Raw genomic sequence first — 15,391 nt, forward strand, 5'->3', positions numbered from 1 at the left:
AAACTAACAAATTATTTAATTGTAGACAGTTGTTTAAATGTAGAATTCTGGTAAAACTCCAAACTGGTAAATGGCTTTTGGTTTTTGTAAAATTAAAATGATCATTGTTCATTTGAATGTTTTCCTCTAATAATCTAGGTGCTGCTGTGTATAATCGTTCGAAGAGGGGTGACATTTAAAATAGGTAATGATGTAATTAATCTGAATGGACACTGGCAGTAGCTTCTCAGGGTCTAAGCATTAACCCAGTTTTTGACTAGCCTATGGGGAAGTTCTGCAAATGTTAGAAGAGCTAGTATGGCTTGAATAGGCAAGGAAGACAGAGAATTCAAACAGCAAACATTTTCCAAGTAGTATAAAAAAAATTCAGTATTTTAACACATACACACTCAGTATGTGCTGTCTGTCTGATTTCCAGTCCTGCTTCAAAGGGACTTGGAGCTTTTGATTTCAGGTTGAAGCTTGGGCTAGTGAGGTAGCAATTAGATGTTGCTCGGAAGACCATAGGTGCAATTTAGAATGAGAAAATATAAAACTGCATGAGACAGGGCGCCTGGGTGGCTCAGTTGGTTAAGCGACTGCCTTCGGCTCAGGTCATGATCCTGGAGTCCCCGGATCGAGTCCCGCATCGGGCTCCCTGCTCGGCTGGGGGTCTGCTTCTCCCTCTGACCCTCCTCCCTCTCATGCTCTCTGTCTCTCATTCTCTCTGTCTCAAATAAATAAATAAAATCTTTAAAAAAAAAAAAAACTGCATGAGACAATCAAGGTGATTTTCCAATGGACAAAAAAAAATGGGTTGCATTGAGCAAAATGATGATTTGCTCATTTAGGACACCACTAATACATGCATAGAAACACACAGAGTTTCACATATTTACACATATATAGATAGGAAAATATACTCATGCTTAGGCAAAAAGTTGGAGGTGTCTCAAATGAGAATGAATAAGAAAGGCTTCTTTTCTTTTGTTTCCAAATAAATATGTCTAACTTTGTTTTGTCAAAACTCTTCCATCGCCAGATGGACCTTAGCAATATTTCAGGCTAATTTTGGTAACTACCAACTCATTTCTCACCATTACTTCCATTAGGATAGGTTTGTTATGCTTGTTCCTAGGAGGTGCCTGTGGAAATACAGGGTCGGGCGGGTGTTGTCTTTCTTACTGAGGGCTGTAGGCCATGGTCCAGCAAACATCCAGATCGGGAGAAGGTCACAATCATCCCTTCTGGCTCTAACACCAGCCATCAAAATAACAAGAGGGCCCTACTCTCCTGCTCTCCCCCAGCTGTAAGGAAAGAGATAGTTGTTACAAACTCTGTGCACCCCCAGAAGTGACTCCCTCTCCCCCTCTTTAGGACTTTTTATATTAAGTGGGAGGGAGAAGTTCTACTAAATTTGAATAAGTAGCTGATAAAAACTGATGGGTTTTCTCCAAAATACAATAAATAAAATCTAAGTCATAACAAGGAGATATTATTTTGTATCTATTGGCAAAAATTATAGCAATCATATCTGACCTAGCGTGGGTTATCAGATACATTTGTGCACTCTTGTGGTAGTGAAAATTGGTCTAAACTCTTTGGAGAAATTTTGGCAATAAATTTTAACATTACTTTTAATATACTCAAAAAAAAATTTTTTTTTAAAGATTTTTTTTATTTATTTATTTGAGACAGAGAGAATGAGAGAGAGAGAGCACATGAGAGGGGGGAGGGTCAGAGGCAGAAGCAGGCTCCCCGCCGAGCAGGGAGCCCGATGCGGGACTCGATCCAGGGACTCCAGGATCATGACCTGAGCTGAAGGCAGTCACTTAACCAACTGAGCCACCCAGGCGCCCCTCAAAAAAATTTTTAATTACATTAATTTAAAAAGGCGCATGTACCTTTTAATCCTAGACTTTAATTGCTAGGAATTTACCATTCATACACATTGTACAAATCCAAGGGTGATTGTTGCATCATTAATGCAATAAGAGAAAAGGATCAAAGTCAATCTAAGCATCCTCAATAGAGCACTACTCTATTATGTTATATTATGCATATAACAAAATGCTATAGAATTTAAACTAATTGAGGTAAATCTATACATGCTGATGTAGAAAGATCTTGGAGAATATGTTCCAAGAAATTCCAAGGCACAGAGGTGAATGATACATAATATGATGGCATTTTTGTAAAATTACATATACAATTGTTTCTCTCTATATCCTTTTTATTAAAACTTTTTAAAAAAGATTTTATTTATTTATTTGCCAGAGAGAGAGTGAGAGTACAAGCAAGGGGAACGGCAGGCAGAGGGAGAAGTGGGCTCCCTGCTGAGCAAGGAGCCCAACGTGGGGCTCGATCCCAGGACCCTGGGATCATGACCTGAGCTATAGGCAGACACTTAACCAACTGAGCCACCCAGGTGCCCTAAAACTTTGTTTTTTATGTATGCATACAAATTCTGAAGTGTGTATAAGGACATATAAACAGTCGTTCTTCCTGTGAGTGGCACTGACAATGGCTGGGTGTGGAGATGCTTTTACTCCTCAATTGATATACTCTCTATTATTTGAATGTTATTTATTTATTTATTTATTTTTATTTTTTAAAGATTTTATTTATTTATTTGACAGAGAGAGAGAGAAAGTGAGAGCAGGAACACAAGCGGGGGGCGGGGGGAGAATCAGGCTTCCCGCCAAGCAGGGAGCTGGATGCGGGGCTCGATCCCAGGACCCTGGGATCATGACCTGAGCCGTAGGCAGGTGCTTAACCAACTGAGCCACCCAGGTGCCCTAAAACTTTATTTTTTATGTATGCATACAAATTCTGAAAGTGTGTATAAGAACATATAAACAGTGGTTCTCCCTGTGAGTGGCACTGACAATTGCTGGATGCGGAGATGTTTTTACTCCTCAATTGATATACTCTATATTGTTTGAATGTTTTTTAAACTATTTGTCTGCATGACTGTTCTATTGACAATAAAATAGTAGAAAACTAAAATAATTCTAGTGTGAAGAGTGGAGGTTGTAACTCAAGAGTTAGTTTTTCTTGCGCCCGTAAAGGTCATCAAACTTAGCACATTGAGGAGAAAGGCTACGGATGGAGGTGGGGAATCTGTTCTGTGACCCCCTCCCCTGTTGTTCATTTGGCCACTGTTATTTGTTGTTACAAGGTCTGTGCTGTTGTCCCAGGTGTTCATACCCCTACCCCCAAGGCTTCCTGCTTCTTGCTCCTATTACCACTGGTCACCATAATAACTCCTGTTCAACACAGTCCCCTTGAAATGAGGTGCCATGTCAGGGGGAGGATGGGCCCAGAGTTTTGAGGTAGCATCTGTGTCTCTCACCCTGCCTCCAGCCAGGGGTGGCTATGGATTTTCCTTTATTCTTTAAATACCACTGCCCAAACTACATGGTGGAAGGGAATTATGATTGTAGGGTAGGGAAGCCCTACATGGAGACAGCCAAGAAATCAAACCCTTCTCTGGGTATCCCTTGTGTACAGCTACTTTTCCAACTTTGGTTCTGCTGCCTGCTCCGCAGGACTACCTCCTTTGTCTCATGCATGGTGCCAATTTCTACCAACCCTCAGGAAAATTCCTTCTCTGTTCAGTGTGCCTGAGAATACTAATTGTTAAGCAATAATCATCCTCTCTTTCTTCCTTAGCAATACCAACTGGAATTTATTTGATATGATAATATGTCCAGCTGAAAATGTACATTTCCTATACCTCCTTGTATCTAGAGTGGTGAAGAGAGGCATGTAGTAGTGTTTGATGGGACTTTTGAGAAACATTTTTGAGGATGACTTACTCAGATAAGTGACATGTGATTTTTGACTTTCTTCCCTTCTGCTACTTCTTGCCTAGTGCTCATCTGTGCTGGCTGGAACTGGAGCAGTCATCTTGGACCATTGTGGGGACATGAGGAAGAAGCTAACACTGAGAATGGTAAGATAGAAAGATTGAAAGCACCAGATACTGTGAGGCCACCCTATCAGGTATGGCAATCTGCTTCTAGTTCATTTTATTTGAGGGAAAAATAAATTCTTATGTATTTAAATTGTGATAATTCTCTCTATTGCAAGTAGAACCCAATTCTAATCACCTGAATCCACCTAACTAGCTCCAGTACATTTTCCAAGTGTGAGTTATTTAGCAGTGAAAAGCATGGTTACCTTGGGCGGATCAACAACGGGTAAAGAAATAGGGCCATGAGCCTACTTTGGTTTTCAAGTTTCTCTAGATAGAGTACAGGGTGGACATAGTTTGATTCCCTTTGAATTCTCTCTTCTGGAATGTGTTGGAGATACACTTTATTTTTTTCCAATTATACAGCAGTAACTTAAAAATATTTTTTTATGGCTATTGTCTTAATGGAATGCCTCTGGGTCACATGCATTTTGCTCACATTTGCTCAGTTAATCCTCACACCAGCCCTAGGTGTAACTCTCAGAATGGAGATGAGTTTCATCTTGCTATGCAGAGCAGGACTGATTTCTTTCATTTGCAGTTCTTCCCTCCTGCTTTTAAAATTGCATAATTCATGAATTGCCTACATTTAAAAATATACCCAGTCCTGACCCAAGACCACATAATGATCAGTCCCTAGACCTAGTGATAAAATTACTCTTACAAGAACTTGTTTCAGTTCTTAGGCAAGGTCTATGCCTGTCCATAATCTCTTGATGGTGGAGGGTAAGGTGAGTGGATGAATTCCATACTTTCGATTGCAGATACAAGGAGTATTTCAAGAATGGGTCAGCTGTTTGCCTTTACCTTTACCAACCACATACAGATATAAAATATGTGTGACAAATGTTCAAAGCCCCCTTCCTTCATCCAATAAAGAGGCAGCTCCCTATGACTACAGGAACCTTCCTGTCTCACTGCTAGCCATACCCTGTTACCTGAGATTTTCACAGGACATATTAATTTGAGTTAATGAAGGCTTTTGGACCTCTATAAATACTTACATGTTATAGGAAAGATTTTAAAATGTAAAATAATTCTGATCTATAAACTGAACATTAAAAATCGAGCTATCTATTTCTTTAAAGTGAACAGGTATCCATGCGGATGGACAGGTGAAATTTTATTTTGGTGGCAGGAAATAGAAATGTGATCACACCTAGCATACTTAGCATCCTGGGCATATGAAAGTAAGAGGCAGCAGTGTGAGAACACTCGGTATACTTGCAGTAGGTCTAAAGGGCAATGAAATATAAAATTCATGAGTTAGTTATAAGTTGGCCCTACATATTCTTGCATGGACTCTAAGTTCAGTTGGTTTGAGCCCTTTGTTTCTTTAGACCCCAAGCAGGGTTACATGAATTGACATAGAAAGTATTTTATTAATAATTTCAAAATGCATGCCCATGGATACCTATTTCTAATATTCTTTCATTTCTCTTAATATAGGATATTATTTTTAAAAAGCCAAAAGATCCAACTTTAGGAATAAAGATTTTTAAAAATATGTGTATGCTATTATCATCCCTTACTCTGCAAGATGAATAAATCTTCCCAAATTTACTTTACATGTTTAATATTTTTGAATGCATACAATTCAATCTCGAGTTACCTGTTAGGGCATTACTTCTGGATAAAAGACTTAAAATTGGATATTACAGGTCACAGATCTATACTTATCTATCAGTTTCATGCCTCAGAAACATAGCTTCTTATAATACTTGATTACCAAATTGTGTTGTGTATAAAAACACATAAATGTGAGTGCTAGTGTTGTTTCAACGCTGGGAGAAAAGAAATTAGGTAGTCTAGAAAGGAGACTAGCAAAATCAGTATCAATTGTTTAAAGAATCATTTGCCTATTTTAAACCATATCAATAGCTTCGCTAAAAAAAAATGACACTTCTAAGTTATGTGTCATATAATAGTCATGGGGAGAGTTGGTTTCTCTAATCCAAACCTTTTAAATAAGTGATTTGTAAAATAATTGCTACAAGCAAGAGGCTACCGTGGTGCCATTATTAACATCTGTGTGGGCGGGATGCTGAAGAACATCTTTTGTGGACATAAGTTACAGGGTTTAAGTACATCCACAGAAGAACAACAGGACCACAGATAAGAAACTGACTTGGAATGGGGGAAACAACAGAAAACAAAAATAAAATTGCTTCCCGATTTCAGTTTGTCTTGAAAAATGGTTGTCTATTGCTAGTTGCACCAAATGTATAATAAAATAACTTGTTTTTCCTGATGAAGAGTGCTTCATGCTCCTGGGAACTGTGTTGGACAATTCACAGCCATGTTAAAATAGAGCCTGATGCACCCTCGATCTTAAATTTTTTTGGTCATATTTTTGCTGGCATGATCTTTTGAAGTTTTGCTGCCAGGATGTATTAGAAGAATGAAATAAGTTTAGTGGGTGCCTAAAGAGAAAAACAGACACATATGCATATCAAAATTGATATCATAAAATGGCAAGCACCCCCATTTGCCCTGAAGTTCCTCTAGGATTTATCACAAGCTATAGCAGAGAGCTATAAAGTGGCTTTCTCTGCTCTCGTTTTGGGAGATGGGTAAGAAAGCTATGGGTGAGAAACTCACAGAACAGAGGGGAAAATGGTTCAAAAATGAGGAAAGAATAAAGAGCTGAAATAATTTGAAGAGGGTGTTTTGGGTGTATGTGTTTGGAAACAGAGCCAAAGTCACGCTCTGAAAATCCTTCAGAGTATGGCAGCTTCTTAGTATGTGCTATATCAGAAAGGGTCCTGGCCTCAGCGCCGGGGGTTGGTGTTAATTCTTGGATCCTCCCCTAACAGCGAGCTTAGTGCTCTCTTTATTTCTCTGTTTCCTCCTTTCTGAAAGTGAGATTGATTTTACCCAGTGAACTGGGTTGAATAATGTTACCTCCAACTTGAGGTCCACTCAAAACCTCAGCATGTGACCTTATTTGGAAATAGAATCTTTGCCAATATAATCAAGCTAAAATAAGGTCATACTGGATTAGAGTGGACTTTCCCCCCTCATTTCTTGTAAGATTCTTACATTTACAAAAATGACAAGAGCACAGAACTTCCTGCAATTGTTTGAAATTGCACTTTTCTATATTTTAATTTTTTTCCCCAACCACTTTATTGAGGTATAATTGGCATACAAAAAGCTGTACCTATTTAAGGTACACAAACCTGATGGGTTTAAAGAGAAATACACACTTTGAAACCATTACCACAATGTAAGCCATAAACATCTCCATCACCTCCGGTTTGCTCATGCCTTCCTTCTTGTCCTTATTATTTTTTTTGTAACAAGAACACTTAACATAAGGTCTGCTATCTTAATAATACTGTATTGTGTACTTAAAAATTTGCTAACTATAGGCACTGTGCTTTACTGTAGATTGCTAGGACTTATTTATCTTGTATAACTAAAATTTTATGCCTTTTGACTAATACTCCCCCTTTCCCCTCCCATCAGCCCCCCCCGGCAACCACTACTCTACTTTCTGTCTCCATGATTTTGACTATTTTAGATTCCTCATATAAGTGGTATCATGTACTATTCGTCCTGTACCTGGCCTATTTCACTTACGTTCCAGGTTCATCTGTGTTGTCCCAAATGACAGGATTTCTTTTTTTTTTCTTCTTAAGGCTGAATAATGTTCCATTGTATGTGTATACCACATTTTCTCCATCTCTTCATCCATCATGGACATGTTTGTTGCTTCCATGTCTTGGCTATTGTGAATCATGCTGCAGTGAGCATGGGAATACAGATTGCTCTTTGATCCTGAATTCAATTCCTTCAGATACATACCCAGAAGTGGAAATGCTAGATTCTTTGGTAGTTCAGTTTTTAATACTTTGAGGAATCTCCATATAGTTTTCCATGGTGGCTACACTGATTTTCATTTCTACCAACAGTGTATGAAGGTTCCCTTTTCTTTACATCCTCGCCAATACTTACTTTCCTTTTCACTTTTTATAATACCCATCCTAACAGGTGGGAGGTTTAGTGGGTGCCTAAAGAGAAAAACAAACAAATAGACACATATGCATATCAAAATTGATATCATAAAATGGCAATGGTTTTGATTTGCATTTCCCTGATGATTAATGGTGTTGAGCACCTTTTTATACACCTGTTGGCCATTTGTATGTCTTCTTTGGAGAAATGTCTATTCAGTTTCTTTGCTCATTTTTTAATGGATTTTTTTTTTTTTGGTCCTGAATTATTTGAGTTACTTATATATTTTGGACAATAACCATTTATCAGATATATGGTTTACAAATGTTTTCTCGGATTCCATAGGTTGCCTTTTTATTTAGTTGATTGTTTCCTTGGCTGTGCAGAAGCTTTTTAGTTGGACATAATCCCTCTTGTTTATCTTTGTTTTTGTTGCCTGTGCCTGTACATCCAAAAGATTATTGCCAAAGCAAATGTCAAGAGCTTTTGCCCTATGCTTCTTACAGGAATTATACAGTTTCAAGTCTCAATTTAAAGCAGAGATTGCTTGTAAGTCAAGGACTCCAAGGATTGCCAGCAACCACTTCGCTAGGTGAGAGGCATGGAACCTATTCTCCCTTGGAGCCTTCAGAATGAACTAACCTTTCCAACACTTTGATTGCGGACTTCTAGCCTCCAGAACTATGAGATAATAAATATCTATTGTTTTAAGCCACCTAGTTTATGCCACTTTTATTATGGCAACCCTAGGAAATTAATATACCTATTTTACACAAAGAGTAGAAAATTAAAGTAAGATTTAAAAGTTCAACATAAGAATCCTAGCTAATGTATGTAAAGTATTATCTAATGAGATACAATAAGAAACAAGAGTGGGAAGGAATACATTTTTAATTTGTATAATCATTACATCAAGATTAAGATTCGGGGCAATTAGGTGGCTCAGTTAGTTAAGCGTCTGCCTTCAGCTCAGGTCATGATCCCGGGGTCTTGGGTTTGAGCCCCACATCAGGTTCCCTGCTCAGCAGGGGAGTCTGCTTCTCCCTCTCCTTCCCTCCCCACTCATGCTCTCTCTCTCACTCTCTCTCTCTCAAATAAATAAATAAAATATTAAAATAAGAAAGATTAAGATTCCCCAGTATTTTGCAACTATAATTTCAGAAGGAGGCTCTCATGCAGTTTCTACTCATCACAAGCCTTTATGGGAGTCCTAAAAACTGGAAGAGATTACTGTGGTTGCAGTAACCAGTTCAAAGACCCGGTCGGTGAGCCTGTGAAATTTATCAAAATAAATCCAATGCTCATGTATCTCTTTTACATAAGGATTAATGTCTTTTTCTAAAAATATTTTAATTATCTGATTCAAATGTTAATAAGAATGGCAAAGAGAAAAGAAGATCTAAGTAGAACCTTGATCTGAGCCATGAAGTATTGATGATAAAGGTATTTAGAAAATTTCCTTTGCACTCCTTAACATTGTGATGGAAACACTGAAAATCTTACCATAGTATAATTCTTCCGTTCAAAAGAGAAAATAACAACACACTGCTAACTAATACATGTGATAAAATATAAGCAACTGATTCATCAAATTAATGTCCTGACACTTTCCTGGCATACTTTAAAATTTGGATGCATGGAAAACATCAGCACTTTTTGTTTTCTTCTTTGCAATTAAGAAGTTCATGTTTGGTCTTAACAATTAGATTTAAGGATGCTGTATCAGAAACACTAGTGCAGAATGCTGCAAAGCTGCAAAATATTTGGAAATGGTTTAATCTCTGTGGGAAGAGTTAAATTTCTGGATACCAGGGAGAAAACAAACTGAAGAGAAGAGATGATTTTCAGGCAAAGACTAGATCTATTCAACCATGTTAAATTTGGAAGCAGACATCAAGTATTTAGGTCAGTTTTCTGGGCATCCACTTCATAGGAATGATAAATATGCTTCTGTATCCTGCCATGTTTCATGATGAGCCAAGTCAAAGAGATTTACTCAGCCGCATTCATGGAGCCTTTGGGTGCTCAGTTTGTTTGGTCTGGCAAAGCTAACAGTTCTCTGTTGCCCAGCCTCTAAACCTAACCTCAGATTGCAATTTAAATCCACTCTTTAAATGTTGTTGCCCTATGCAGGCATAGTGACCTGGCCCTTCGGGATAAATCAGTTCTGTAGCAACAGACCAGTTCAGTCAGGTACAGCCCTGCCCACCAACTGCCGGTTATGTTTACCTTAGGAATCCTAAGGCCAAGTAATTCGCTTTTCTTCTCATTCTGTTGTTACATTACTAGGTTGCAAAATAAAGAAAGAAAAATTCACCAGCTAAAGTCAAAATTTTGGTCCCAGGTACGTAAATGTCTGGCTCTTCTGCTTTCTTCCGGTCTTGTTGACTAAAGAGGTTGCATATACCTTGAATTTGATGGTGTTTACAAAGACTTGCAGAGGTGAGAGATTCTACCTCTTGAGAACTTTGATCCTTTCAGGAAGATGTAGAAAAGTCCTGAATACCTGAGATCATTGATATGAGTATGGAAAAGACATGCCTTGGGCTAGGATAGGTATGTTGTTTCTGGTACCTGAAAATAGACAGAAAAGAGCAACCTAAAGGGACTCCCTCTTTCAAAAAATGAATCTGGCCTTTTAATCAAGGATAGCATGGAAGGGGTATTTATAAAAACTTCCCAAAGTCAAATATTAATATTTGACTTTATATAATATATATATTTGACTATATAATATATGAATTATATAGTCAATTATAATATAAAATATATAATATATTATATAATATATAAATATATGTATTTGACTTTATATAATATATAAATATATATTTATATAAATATATAAATATATATATTTGACTTTATAAAATATATATAATATCTGACTATATAATATATACTATATATAATATTTGACTTTATATATTATATATAATATTTGACTTTATATAATATATATAATATAATATAATTAATAATGTTTGACTGTTTCCTCTGGACCAAATTACCTTAAGCCAATACTTGACTAGCTGGTCACCATTGATGCTTTTGCTACCATTGGCTGTAGTTACAAAATTTAAATGGAATTTTTTTCAAACTTCAAATTTCTGCCCCCCCTTTTTTTTTGCAAAATATTAACTGGAACACACTGAATCAATTAATCTTAACAGCCAAAAGAATACCTGTCTCATATAATTTAGTGGTTCCACAAAAATAGATTTGTGCTTTTAAATTCCCCAGCCAACAGTAATTGAGTGAATAAATGAATGAATGAATGAATGAATGAATGAATGAATGAATGAATCAGTGGTTGAAGAAGTTGGGAAGATTTTAAGGATATGCCTATTCCAAATGGATTTTAGGACACATTAAAAGAAATATTGTAAATGCCATAAAAAGAGACCTTTGGAAGTTTTATGCCCTTAAAATTGAGATCAGGTCAGAATATTTTATGAGTATTCACCACATAAAATCATTAAGAGGAAGATAAGTATAGTCTTAAAAGATTTAGTCTAATTAATTGGTCAAGGAATAAAAAGGAGATTCAAGTAATTTATAAAATGTATATTGAGAAAATATCTATGAAGAGTAAGTGATACAAACTCAGAAAGTTGAAAACCAAAAATTTACAGGGAATAATGGAATGTCTAGATATATAAGGTCTATTGAATATACTTAAGAAAAAATTTCTCTTTTGCTTGTCAAACTCAGTTAAATTTTCCACTTGCCTAATTTTTTTTTTTTTTATTTGCGAGAGAGAGAATGAGAGAGAGCACGAGAGGGAGGAGGGTCAGAGGGAGAAGCAGACTCCCTGCTGAGCAGGGAGCCTGATGTGGGACTCGATCCCAGGACTCCAGGATCATGACCTGAGCCGAAGGCAGTTGCTTAACCAACTGAGCCACCCAGGCGCCCATTGCCTAATTTGATAAAATAGAAGAATCCAAACGAAAATATAGTATGGTAGAATACAGAATTTAAGAGAATTAAAAATTTATTTAAGGCATTCATTTTCAGTAATATTGTGGATTACATACCCAAGTAGACCTCCATCTAAGAAAGAATAATCCTGGATAAATATTAAATGAACTGATGAGTTTCAGGAAAGCAAGGACTTTTCAGGTTAAAAAACACCAATCAAAGGCAGGAACCCAAAGAAGTAAAGAAAACAGTGAAACTGGCTTTTACATGTAGATACTTGCTGGGCCTGTGAACTTGGGCTATATTTTGAAGAACTCTCAAAGTTTGAGAAAAAAAGACAAAATCCAGGACCTGTCTAAGGTGGAGGATCTAATATGAAGCCCTTATGTCTGAAAGCTGGTACTCTAATGGGTGTATAATAGTAATCCAGAAATCATCTTCTCTGCCACTGTCAAGTGGGACAACAAGAGAAATTAGTTACCTAAATATGGCACTGAGATGGGGTAAACATTCAGAAACAACAGATTTACCTCAAGCAGCTTTGAAACCTAAATTTATGTTGCCATTGAGATATAAACATATAAATTAAAAGGATTGCTGGCTGATAATTTCCCCAGGCACTTGGCAGAGGCAAATGTAGAACTTAAAGGAACTTCTTTTCATCTTAATCATCTCCATTGTTTCCCACACTAATAACTAAGGACAGAAAGAAACAAAGTACCATGAGCAAGAACCATTGGAAAAAAATCCTCAAGTCTCAAGATACTGTAATTTTCAGATGCAGGATATAAAATATCTATGCTTACTATACTTAAATAAAAGACAAGCTTAAAATTATGTGCATGGGACAAAAAAACAAAGAATAATCAAACATATTTGATAAGGAATCAAGCAGAACTCTTAGAAATAAAAACAATAATATCAAAAATAAAAACACAGTGGGAGAAGGGAACATTATAGTAGAACTGAAACAAAAAAAAGGAAACTGAAAAGAAATTATCAACTAAAAAAATCATGTATAATCTAACAAAGAGAGATAAAGGTCTGGAAAATATAAAAAATAAGTTCAGGGATATGGAGGATAGAGTGTGGATATCTACAAATTGTCTAAATGGAGTTCCAGGGGGAAAAAGATAAAGAGTGGGCTGAGGCCATATTTTAAAAGACAGTGGCAGAAAATTCTTTAAAATCTTTAATTTCTAGGAGTCCCCCGAATCTTAGGCAGATAAATAAAAAAATTGGTAACTAGACAAAACAACAAATATAAGATGATTTTAAAAGCAGGCATTGAGGAAAGACTTAGAAATACATATAACTTTTTCTTAGCAACAGGGGAAGGCAAGAGACTGTGAAATGATGTGCTAAGAGAAAGCACCTACTGATATAAAATTGCAAAACCAGCAAACAATGTCTTTAAGGCAGAATAGTGCAATAAACACTTTTGCCAACTAAAAGGAACTGGAGATAGTTTTTTTTTTTTTTACCATCAGACTTCCAGTAAAAGAAACCCTGAAGGATATACTTGAGACAGAAGGAAAGTGATATAAGATGGAAAGTCAGAGATTCAAGAATAAAGAGTGCAGAAAATAACAAACGTGTGTGCAAATCTATATAAACATCTATCATAGAAAACATAAGTAGTAATGTCCACTCCAAGTGAATTATAGACCTTTTGTAAAATCCAAAGCTATTAAAGTTTTCAGAAGTTGATATCCAAGAATATCTTCATGATCGTAAGACAGGGAAATTTCTTTTTAAGGCACAAACCCCACTAGCCAATAAAAAAAATAGGTTGCTCAAATATGATTACATTAAAATGATGATTTTCAAAACTTCTGTTAGTCTAAAGGCATTATAGAGGGAAAACCAACTGGTACACTCAATAGTCTCAGAATATATATTAGGAATTTTTTTTACCATGTACAATATTGATGAGCTTATCTATAAATAGTTGCTTAACAAGATATAACTTTTATTACTATGCTCATTCATTAATTCTGGGAATTATGATGAAAGTGTAACACATAAAAGTTACATAATATGGCATATTACAGGTGTCATCTAAGTGTAATACATATATGTTATATATGTGTATACATAGATATGTGAGAGTCTGAGTGTGTGACTCCATGTAAGATAGATATAGATATACAGATGTAGATGCATACGTGGATATATCTCCCTGGGCAGGAATAAGGGGGACAGACACTCTGTGCCAGGTGTGTTTAGGGTTCTGTTAGGCATGGTTTTGTAGTGGAAAGGAGAGATGTTCAATGACTGTGTGTAACCTTAAACAAGATTTTGTCAACTTACCTAGGGTCCCAGAACTACTAGCTCTGGTTTGAATGCTTAGTGGCATTTTAGGAAGACTAGGATCCACTTTTTACTAGTAGGCTTCTGTGGGCTTCTAAGGTGACAGTAAGGAAGGCAAAGTCTGGCTTGAATCAGAATCTTAAGAGAATATATTAGTTGTATCTTGCTTGTGGGGATAATACAGAAATGAAAGTAGGAACATTTACAACTTAGTAAAAGAGTAACTTCAAAATAGGCCTTGGCATCTATTGGTAGGTCTTGCGGCAAGACTCTTTGAAACGTATGGGTAACTGACCATTGTTCTACTTCTGCTGTATGGTGCTGAGAGACATACTTGCAGTCAACTGTGTTGGCCTAATAAGGCTGAGGATGATAAATGTGAACTGTGATTATGCTGAGTGAACTGTAGTGTGCCTTGTAATCCATCCATGTATTGATTGTGTAACTCCAAGATCGATGAGGTGCACCAGCTCAGATGGGTTGATCATGGCTCAAATTCAGACCAGCTTCTGTGCAATTTTGATCTGGACTTAATGGAAAATGGTTGGGCATCAAAAAACCTGAAATGGACCTTAATCACACAAATAGTAATCTTTATGGATGTGCATGCCAGGGAAGATTTAGGGATCTGTATACCTCCTGCTCCTAGAAGCTAGCATGTTCACATGTCTCTTCCATGTGTCCCGACTATGTTAACCTTCCTCCATACTTCTACATATATAAATTTTATTTAATTTGCCATGTTTAACTTATTTAGAGTCTGTATCCGGTCATTCCATCAATCTAAGTCCAATATTGTTATTATTTATATGGTGATCATGTGATAATGTTATAAACAAAGTTTACATTAAAAAACCCATTATTTTATTGTTTACAATCCCATTTTGATTTTGGCTCTTTCCTAAATAAAAACCCATCTTATATGATAGATATAATGGGGCATAGTGTCAGGGAAAATGAGGAAAAAATCAGCTTATCACTGGGGTCTCCGTTTTTTTGCAGAGATGTTTGATCAGCATCTCCCTTCTTGTTCTCTTTGAGACCTCTCAACATCTAGTTATACTTAATCTAGTCGTGCAGTTCTTCATCAATAGAGGAGGGAGACAGAATGACATACACCCTATCTATCTAATGGGGAAAAGTGGCAAGTTTAAGAAAGTGGAGGTTTAAAAGGGATTATTTAAAAAATAAAGGAATGCAGGAAAGATAGTTCAATTTAATGCTTAATCTTAACATGAC

At 36.5% G+C, this 15,391-nt stretch overlaps 1 long non-coding RNA gene across 1 annotated transcript in view; it reads left to right on the forward strand.

The window, feature by feature from the left end:
- The window catches only part of LOC129046182 (uncharacterized), a 479,920-nt gene that overhangs the window by 297,050 nt on the left and 167,479 nt on the right, over positions 1–15,391 (forward strand). The window contains exon 3 of the long non-coding RNA XR_010407143.1: positions 3,857–3,937. This is a non-coding gene — a long non-coding RNA (uncharacterized LOC129046182). The remainder of the gene's footprint in view (positions 1–3,856; positions 3,938–15,391) is intronic.

Source organism: Mirounga angustirostris, unplaced genomic scaffold (genome assembly GCF_029215605.1).
Source record: "Mirounga angustirostris isolate CCGP_5_RB_7025 unplaced genomic scaffold, mMirAng1.0.hap1 SCAF_14, whole genome shotgun sequence".
NCBI lineage: Eukaryota > Metazoa > Chordata > Mammalia > Carnivora > Phocidae > Mirounga > Mirounga angustirostris.